At 44.3% G+C, this 9173-nt stretch overlaps 1 pseudogene; it reads right to left on the bottom strand.

Annotated features, from left to right (window-relative positions):
* Window positions 1-2611: 2611 nt before the first annotated feature.
* LOC115249084 (tripartite motif-containing protein 54-like) lies at window positions 2612-7505 on the bottom strand (annotated as a pseudogene).
* Between the last annotated feature and the right edge of the window lie 1668 nt (window positions 7506-9173).

Raw genomic sequence — 9173 nt, 5'->3', positions numbered from 1 at the left:
GGTTTGGCTCATTTTCATACTTGATAAATAAAATCATTATTTAGAACCTGCATTTTGCATGTACTGTTTATGTGAAACGTTTTCACAACTACCACCCTTATTATGGAATAAAAAAGGTGATAAGGATGACAGGAGACCTTAATGTGTAAATGGTTCATTTAAAATCTTTGTGCGACATGTTTTCAGTTTGTTTATATGTAGGAACCATAAATCTAGTCTGTATATGTGGAGCTGGTTACACATTTAATCTCTCATTTAATTATTTTCATCTTATATGTGATACCTTAAGGTGTTGTTGTGTGTGTGTGGTTGTGTGTGTGTGTGTGTGTGTGTGTACCTGAGTAAGCACACAAAAGTCTTTGTTTCTTTTATGTGCAAATGAAGCAGCTGATGTAAAACCAAACTCTTTTCAGGACCAGAAGTAAGGTGAAGAGGTAGAAGATCAGAGTGATAACCTGGAAAAAGATCAAGACGCATCACGCAACAGTACACCGTTCAGTTGCCAAGGTGATGAACTTGATGCTCTGTCTGTATTGTCTCGCTACGAGATGAGACGTTACGCTCGCTTACAGGAGATCCTTCCTCACAAACTGCTCGTTACTTCTGACAAGAGGACAGTGGAAGTCGCCACTTCCCACATGGGCTCAGAGAAACATCCATAAACTGTTGGGAAACCGGTATTCCAACCAATCAGAGGGCAGCGGTGATTTGGTTAGGATTAGGGTTAGGGTTAGGGTTAGGGTTTGGGTCAGAGTCAGGGGCAGGGGCAGGGGCAGGGGCAGGGGCAGGGGCTTGAGGGAATTCGGTTGGACTTTTTGTTCAGCTGGACTTTTTCACCTCTTATCCAAGGAGCTTCCTCAGTTCTTCATTTAATGTGCTGCTCAACTGAATGGCGTCATTAGTGGTCGTTGGTGGTCATTAATGGGTGGATCATCCTGGTCAACGCGATGTTGGGAGGAGAACAACCGTAAAACGTTCTGGGGAGGATCCCAGGGCAGCACTGGAGGTGGCTAGCAAGTGGTGTGGTAAGCTCCTCTTCCCATTTAGCTTAAGGTTTTTGCAGTTTACCAAGGTTTTTTCTGACCCAGTTCGAGGGACAGAGGGTGTCAAAACTGTGGCAAACAATGTTTGTGATGTTGGCCTCTACATAAATTTGATTTGGACCATTTTATGCAGAAATACAGTTATTTTCAAAGGCTGCACCCACTTTTTATTGCAACTGTCAACTTTTTTGCGTGTCCCATAGCATCGGCACTGTGGCACAATATATCTATCAAAGGTTCTTGCTTCCAACTCAAGCTGCAGATTTCCATCTTTCCAATTACCGTATTTATTATAATACTGATCTACATGCACCCTCGAGCAAGGTACCGAAACCCCAAATGGTCACATGGGGGCCCTGCATGAGCTCGCAACTCATCCCATCAACTCAACTCATCACACTCTTCCTGTGACCCGAAAACGGATAAAGTGGTCCAAGAAAAATGAATTGAAATCCAAGAAAAGAAAGGCTTTTGTAATGGGCTAATTATGGTGTTTTGCAATTATAACGATATAACGCTCTACCTGTTGTGTGGTCATCCCTTCCTGATGTTCACATATGCGTTTCCTTCTTAACTGGATCAGAAGATGGATTTCCCAGCATCTCCTCATGTTTGTGTTGATCTGGTTCACCTTCAGAGAAGGCCAGAACCTTCTTGGAGTTTCCACAGGTATATCCAGAGGTACTGCCTCTTGGTCTAATGTAGGTGGTCCTTCTGGGGGGGAGATTACTGCAGCTGCTTCTCCAGCAGAGTCCAGGTCCTGGGTATTTGGGAAAATCACTTCTGGGGTTGGGCTCTAGAGCAGAGTCCTGGTGGTGTTTGGGCAGGATGTTGTGGATGCAGGGTTCTTCTGAGAATGTTTGCTGTTGTTCTTGGGGAACTTGTTCTGTCATTTCAGAGGGAGCAGTAACCAGTTTTCTTAACCTGACACATTACCACAAGAAAGATGTCGACATCTACATGGATATCAGTTTCATAAGTCCAGTTGAGAAGAAAATCTTCACATCCTCCATTATCAGTAGCTGACTTGCTTGACTTGCACCCATATGTAGTTATGGATTTTCTCCATTCAAGCAAAATGCTGATGTCACCTTTGTGGAAGCTGATGCTCCTCAGGGCTCGTTCCTGTCTGCTGAAGTTGTATCTATACTCAGTCAAACGCTCAGCAGCTGGTTCCAGGCTTTCAGGGGGCAAACGGTGGCTTGGCTTCTGTGACTCTGAGCAGACACCATCGAAGAAATGCACAATACACAAGTCTTATGCTAAAAGAGGAAGTCTTCATGTGATGCTACTCACTTTGCAATGAGCTCTCTTGAACTCTGCAGGCAGGACAAGAGGAAACAAAAGGAAAGAATTTTGTTTCAGCAGTGAACAAACAGCAAAAAAAAAACCAAGATGAGCACTGACGTACGCTCAGCCAATCACGCAGAGTCATGACAAAGGCCACAAGTCTTCTACACATCTGATTATTAACACAGGATTTTAACCACGAGCAGGTGATTGACTTTTAACTCTACGATAAACTCTAAGCCACACTGGGGCTACATTGCTAGCAAGATCTTCAGAAATCACTCAGCATCTACACACCTGATGAAGGTGACCAGGTCCTCTTCCTTAACGCTGTGAGAGGCCTGCTCCAACAACTTCCTGTTTGCCTCAACATGGTTTTCATAGCAACACATCAATGCCTGGATGCGGCTTGTCTTTTCTTCCTGCTCACTCTTGAGTTGTTGCGTCATCACCTGTGATTCAATAACAGTTAATGTACATGTGTATAAAGGCGAGGGCCTTTGTGTATGTTGAACAATGATTGTAGATTGACCCATATTGCAACCGCAGTGTGAAGAACACTCACCCGATGGACAAACCCACCCACAGAAACACGTACCTGTTGTCTTTCCTCCAGGATTGAAAACACCTGTTGAAACTTGTCACACACTCTCTGTTTTTGAAGGTCACTACTTTCCTGTACAAAATATTCAACACAGAAGATGTACAATATGCTCAGACAAATAACCAAATACACTCCAAAGGCTGATATCCAACCTCTTTTTATAACAATAATAATCTTTTTCAGACTTCAGGAGAGGGGCAGGGTTCACTGTCACTCGCTCATTGTGGGGCTAAGCTAATTTGACAAACAACCATTGACACCATTATATGGACACCCAGACCTTCAAACCCCCCCCAAAACCAAGTGGCAGGAAAAAATATTTTCAGAACTATGGTAGAGCCTGTCTCTCCTGCTGTTGGACATTTAGCTAAAGGAGAGGGTGAGATAGGGCGAGGGGAGGGAAACTATGAAACAAAATAACTGTAAAGCCAAACCCCTTGTTATTTGCTCGGCACTCTAGTGGTTCCTGGTGGTGGGTAAGTGTAATTGCAAGTAGGATAGGGTAAAGGTTTGTGACGTCACCACGCAGAGGCGTGCTTTCCACACCTGCAAGGTATTTCCAATTGTCCTCACTCCCAAGCTAGAAAGCAACGAAACCAAGATCTGGAGGGACAGTTGGTAAGCACCATTTTAATTTGTTTTAAGCCTTACACTTCAGCGTGTCGGAAGAAGACGTAGCACTGCATTGTGACTGCGCTGATTGTTGAATTAGAACGTTCACTTTCACAAAGTAGCGCTGGTTACAATTAGGATGTTGGCGTTCAGTGAGAGGCGCAGGCCCAAAACGGATACATTGTTGCAGTCTATAGCGACTGAAACACAGTTAAACAATGATAGGATTTTGAGCTTTGAGGGATATTGCTGTTTGCACATTCAGAAACATTCACATTTTCTGCTGTTAAACCTGATTGTCTTTATGAAATTATGGTGTAGCCTATTTGCTTAGTTACATTATTGCGAGTTTGCACATTTATATTTATGGCTATTGGGTTTTATGTGTAATATGTCTGAGTTTCTTAAACGTATTCATTTCTTCATTGTCGAACAATTCTATATGTTTACATTTCTTTTATATTTCAAGGTTTTCCACCTAGTGGCCACTGGGCTGCCTGCTATTGTGATCTTGGGCTGTCTGTCTGTAAACTAAGAAGTTACCCTGATGGAAAAATTATAATAAAAGAGAAAACGGAAACCCAGACTGCTGCCTCTGAGTGAAATCCTATTCAACCATCAATCTTGCAATTCCTTTTCAAGTTAGGAAAATAAGGGCCAGTAAACCTGAAAGGAAAAAGAAAAACCCTCACCTCCAAAAAAACAAAAACAGAAAACTTGACAATAACTATCATGTGGCTAAGCTCAAAGGGCTTCAGAGTTTAGCACACTGCTCTGGAGACAATGACAGCTGCTGAAGGAGACTACATGTTGTCCATGTCCACAAACTACATGTTTTCCATGTTGTGATTGGTGCTTCTATGCCAACTAGGGCAGCACTGACGTGCTACAGCAAATGTTCAGAGGGTTGCTGTGGCTGTTAGCTGGGATTTGTGCCTGCAGACAGACATCCTGGATTCCCTTTGACTCTGCAAACAGTGAATGACTTCTGCTTCTATCTTTAAACTAGATCCTCGGTGTGGGGCCATCATATGCAGCTCATTGTCCTAGATTGACCTTTGTCAAGTCCAGTGCTTCTAAGTCTAAATATGGAAGTATATATTGGATCAGAAAATGTTAATATGATCTAAACTATGGATTTTAGACTGGAATTGATTTTGAGTTTTGGATGTATTATCAAATTTAACATCTTTAACTCAAATTCTTTACAGTGATTAATGAATGTGATTTTTTTTTTTTTTTTAAATAAAAATTCTGAATGTATCTGACACACCGTGACGCTGGCGCAGGTATCCTCCAGCTGCTTGATCACCGACTGGATTTTGTGGTTGAGCTCAGTCAGAGACGCGACATGATCATGTAGCTCATCCTAGCACACAGAAGCATCTTTAAATGAGCAAGATGTCACGATTTCATCTGTAAATACGCCGTCTAGGAGGGGAAGAACTGACCTTTTTCTGTTGGCAGATGTGTGACAGCGGCGCTACCTGGCAGGACTGGTGAGCTCCAAACACTTTACAAAGGGAACAGGTGAGAAGGCCACAGGTGAGGCAGTAGATGTTCACCCTCTCAGTCTTGTGGATGGAACATCTGAGCGGCTGATCGGGAGACACGGGCGAGGGGACGCAGCTGAAAGCAAGCAAGAAAGAACCCAAACATTAAGCTGCTGAAACTATAAATAAAACAATATAACATCTTATAGAATTAGGCTACCGGTTCACCGGGCTAATACAGGGGCCCTTCACACATGGGCCCCAGGGGGGCACGAACTGGAACCACCCTGCTGTAAGGCAATAGTGCTAACCATGCTAATCCTTTGCCACAATGACAGTGACCAGTCATTTTTTTAAACCAAACTTGATGGTTTTAAGAGGATGATCAGACAATCCTCACACCTGAGGACAAGGAGACAGAAAACCTTTCCAATGTGGAGACATGTCACAACCTCATTTTGCCTCTTGACATGAAGAATTTGGCAGCCAAAATTTGTAAATACTTTTGTTATGAAGGAGAGTGTTCATGGACCCAGCAAAGAAAGGCCTTCTCATATCAGTACTTCTACAGCAATATTAGCATCAACTTTGGAATTTCTATAGCAGGTTGCGTTCAGATGAAAACTCTTCTAATCAAAGAAGACCAGATGTTACAGATGTGCTCAGGCTGCTGACACAATCACAATATCACAGCAATGACATTTATGCAAATGAGACCGCTTCTTTATTGTACGGAAGGGCAGGCCTACATCTTCATGTCAGCCTTCTTCACTCACTTCCTGTTTCTCCTCACCTGATGTTATTGCTAATTTCTTGGTTGTAGATGTCAATGATGCTCTCCACAAAGCAGGTTTCTCTGCAGACCATAGACCCCATGGCGGTCCAGCACCACTTCCTGTCTGCAGGACGGACAGCGGAAGTGTCCACTGTTGACTGTCATGGTTGTGCGAGCCTGGAACAAAGAGGCTGATACAAACACATCAAAGGTTACTGTGAAAATGCTAAATGCGGCATGCTGTACACACATTTCACAGTAACGTCTCCAAACACGAAAAACACAGGCGCCTCCTGTTTTATGAATCCCATCTTGCTGTGGAGACAGCAGCCAAAGCTACTATAACCATCTATCCATCATTACGCCCCGCCAGGAGGTCATGTGACATCCAGCTTTACATTTCTCTTTGTGAATAAAATAAGTTCGGAACGGATTTTAATTAAATTTTCAGAAATTGTTGGTAGCAGGCCGACTCGGGATGTTCCGTGTGTGTGTGTGGTGTTGAGTGTGAGTGAGAGAGAGAGAGAGTGTGGTGTTGAGAGAGTGTGTGAGGTGTCAGATGTCTACCTATTATACATAGTACGCCTATCTCCTGTTGCCCTCCACGGAGGTGTCATGTGATGTGACCAAGTTTCTCACATCTGGGAAACAGTTCTGCACAAGTTGGACCAGATGACCCCCCCCCAACCCCTTCCATCACACCAACACCACGAGACACTCGAAGCAGCAGGACACAGCTGAAACTGTCAGGTATGACAAAAGACAGAGGTGTTCCACACGGACCCTTTAAGATACAGTAGACCGGAAGGCTGAGTGAACCGATCGGAAAGCCCAGTAATCCTGTTGGCAGCAGGCAACATCTGTCTGCAGCTCCCGTACTTTAGGTGACACTTTCAAAAGGAAATTATGGCCTCAATCTCAATCAGGGCAACTGGCCAACTGGAGAAGATGAAACCCATTAGTCCAACTGAGATTGCTGCTCTTCGTATCCAACTCGGACAGCCAGATACTGGACCAGGAAATCAACGAGCCGGCAGGTGACCCAGGAACAAACACATTCAAGAAAGTGTGTTGTGATTCTGAGCGGAGCTCATTTCTATGTCGCTCTTCATTGGTATTAAACTTTAGGTCCAGATATTGAATCCAAAAGGTTGTTTCCCTTGTGAAGATTAATAAATCAATTTAAAATGGCTTCTATTTTCACAAAAAACTGCTGAGTTTTGAGATAATAATGGTTACTGGTTGGACTGGGTGAAAGTCAAGTGACTAAACGGCGTCCTCTTGACCTTCCTCTTGACCTTTCAAACCTAGATCCTAAATCGGACCTAAATGTTTTAGTGATATGACCTCAACCTTCACCTGGTGTAGTCGAGGGCAGCGATGTTATAACACGTTGGTCACATTTCAGGTCGACCTGACAGTATCTAACAGGTGGAGATCGCTGTTGTCCAACACAGGTGCATGCTGGGTATTCAGCTGGATTGAGATGGCTTGTCCAGAGGAAACTATAATGCTCGGTGTGTAGCATCAACCCCCCCCCCACACACACACACACCCCAAACACACACACACCCTGGTAGAGCTGGTTGGCACATTTCCTGCAAAGATTATGCTGACATGGCAGAATGACCACAGGTTTGTTGAAGGACCTCATGACAGATGGGACAGATGAGATGTTTGTGCAGCATGTGACTGCTGGGCCTCCCTCTGCGCTGCCCCTGCTGCCTCCATCCTGCAGGCTGGTCGGCTCCGCTGGCTCCGACATGGCTGTTGATCCACACTTCCGTCTGTCCTGGTTGCAGTTCGGCTGAAAGTCAGACAACAAAAACTCTGTTTAAAAAAGGATTTTTGTGCCAGCTAGGTAGCTGGAGGTGTGTTGTCAGTGGTTAGGTCTTCCTCAAGTGCTTTAACCACATTCACAGTTACTTTATTTTTATATCTTGTGTCTCATGGTTCCCTCTTCAAATCCCGTATGGAATTTTCTGGTCCTGTTTATCCTGACAAAGAAAATTAAAGAGTTTGAATTGAACCTTTTTTCTTAAATATATACCCTGGTTACCATTTGCATTTCTTTCTTTGTGTATTTGATTGTCGCCCATAAAGGTTTCTGATCATCACACACCAACCAAAGGTAACCAGAATAAATAAAAAACAGATCTTTATTAAGGGGAAACTATCCAAAGCCATGTGAGGCTGCATGACAGAGTGTCCCCACCTGTTAAATCAAGAGTTAACTGTTCTCGACTCTCACCGGCCACACCCGGCCCTGATTACTGACCTGCTGAATGAAGGAACCAGCAGACCAAGATCGGGAGAAGAAACACACCCTGCCACCATCCAGAGACCTTTAGGAACAGACTGAAGCTGGTCAGTCTGAAAGGGACGCAGAGTCCTTTCTAAGGCTTTGGGGTCTCCAGGGAACATTTGAAAGTACAAGTCAGTTGGTGGTCAACCTGCAAAATTGGCTGAGTCAGCACCGTTCTGTGAAGAGGAGTGGGCCAAAACTGCTCCACAGCGACGTGAAAGAGTCACCATATTTTTTTTACTTGATAAATTACTTAAAAAAAATTACATTTGTGTATAAAGGTCTGAGCTGCCATGAAGGTCTGGAGTCAACAGCATTTCCAGGGCCTCTCACTCGGGCCTATTCCTGAGGAAGGATCGCTGTATCATTAAGCCATCTGTCAGTCTTGCTTGGGAGCTGTACGGGCGTTCATTAGGGATCGGTATCCCTAATGAACACCCGTACAGCCGGATCCCTTTCAGAGAAGCCCAGAGTGCAGCAGGGTATGGCTGAATCTGTGCTCCAACAAATTTACCGAGAAAGTTTAATACTTTAACGTTGCTCCGGGACAGCACAACATTACAGCACATCAGAAGACTGTGATAAAAGCTCTCCATTTTAACGAGGGCAACTCCAACATGCTTTACAGAAAATCCAAATCCGTAGAGGAAATGGGAAGTATTTGCAGACCGATCAAATGCGCTCCACGATTCCAACAGTTTTCCCATGTTTGTCTTCGGTGGAAGAAATAGAAATGAATGTACCTCCCCTGACCCAGGACAGTACTAAGGCCCCCAGACCGTGCCTTAGTCCAAGCCCCTCTGACCGAAGCCCTGGTAGATGAACATTCCTCCCCCTCCCTGGCAACAACAGCATATCATCTGAGAAGCCCTTTAGGCTTTGAGCCCATCCAGCAGCTCAGAGAGACACAAGGGCCTCCAGCATTTCCTATAGTCTTACTAAAATACTAAAATAAATCTTCTCCAGTTCACACACATCTGTGTGTTGGGGGCAGCTATGACTGAAGTGCCCCGTCCAGCCCTGAACAGCTCAGTACAATATACTGAATATT

This window comes from Takifugu rubripes, chromosome 3 (genome assembly GCF_901000725.2).
Source record: "Takifugu rubripes chromosome 3, fTakRub1.2, whole genome shotgun sequence".
NCBI classification, from domain to species: Eukaryota; Metazoa; Chordata; class Actinopteri; order Tetraodontiformes; family Tetraodontidae; genus Takifugu; species Takifugu rubripes.
This window is presented reverse-complemented; position numbering and strand designations above follow the sequence as displayed.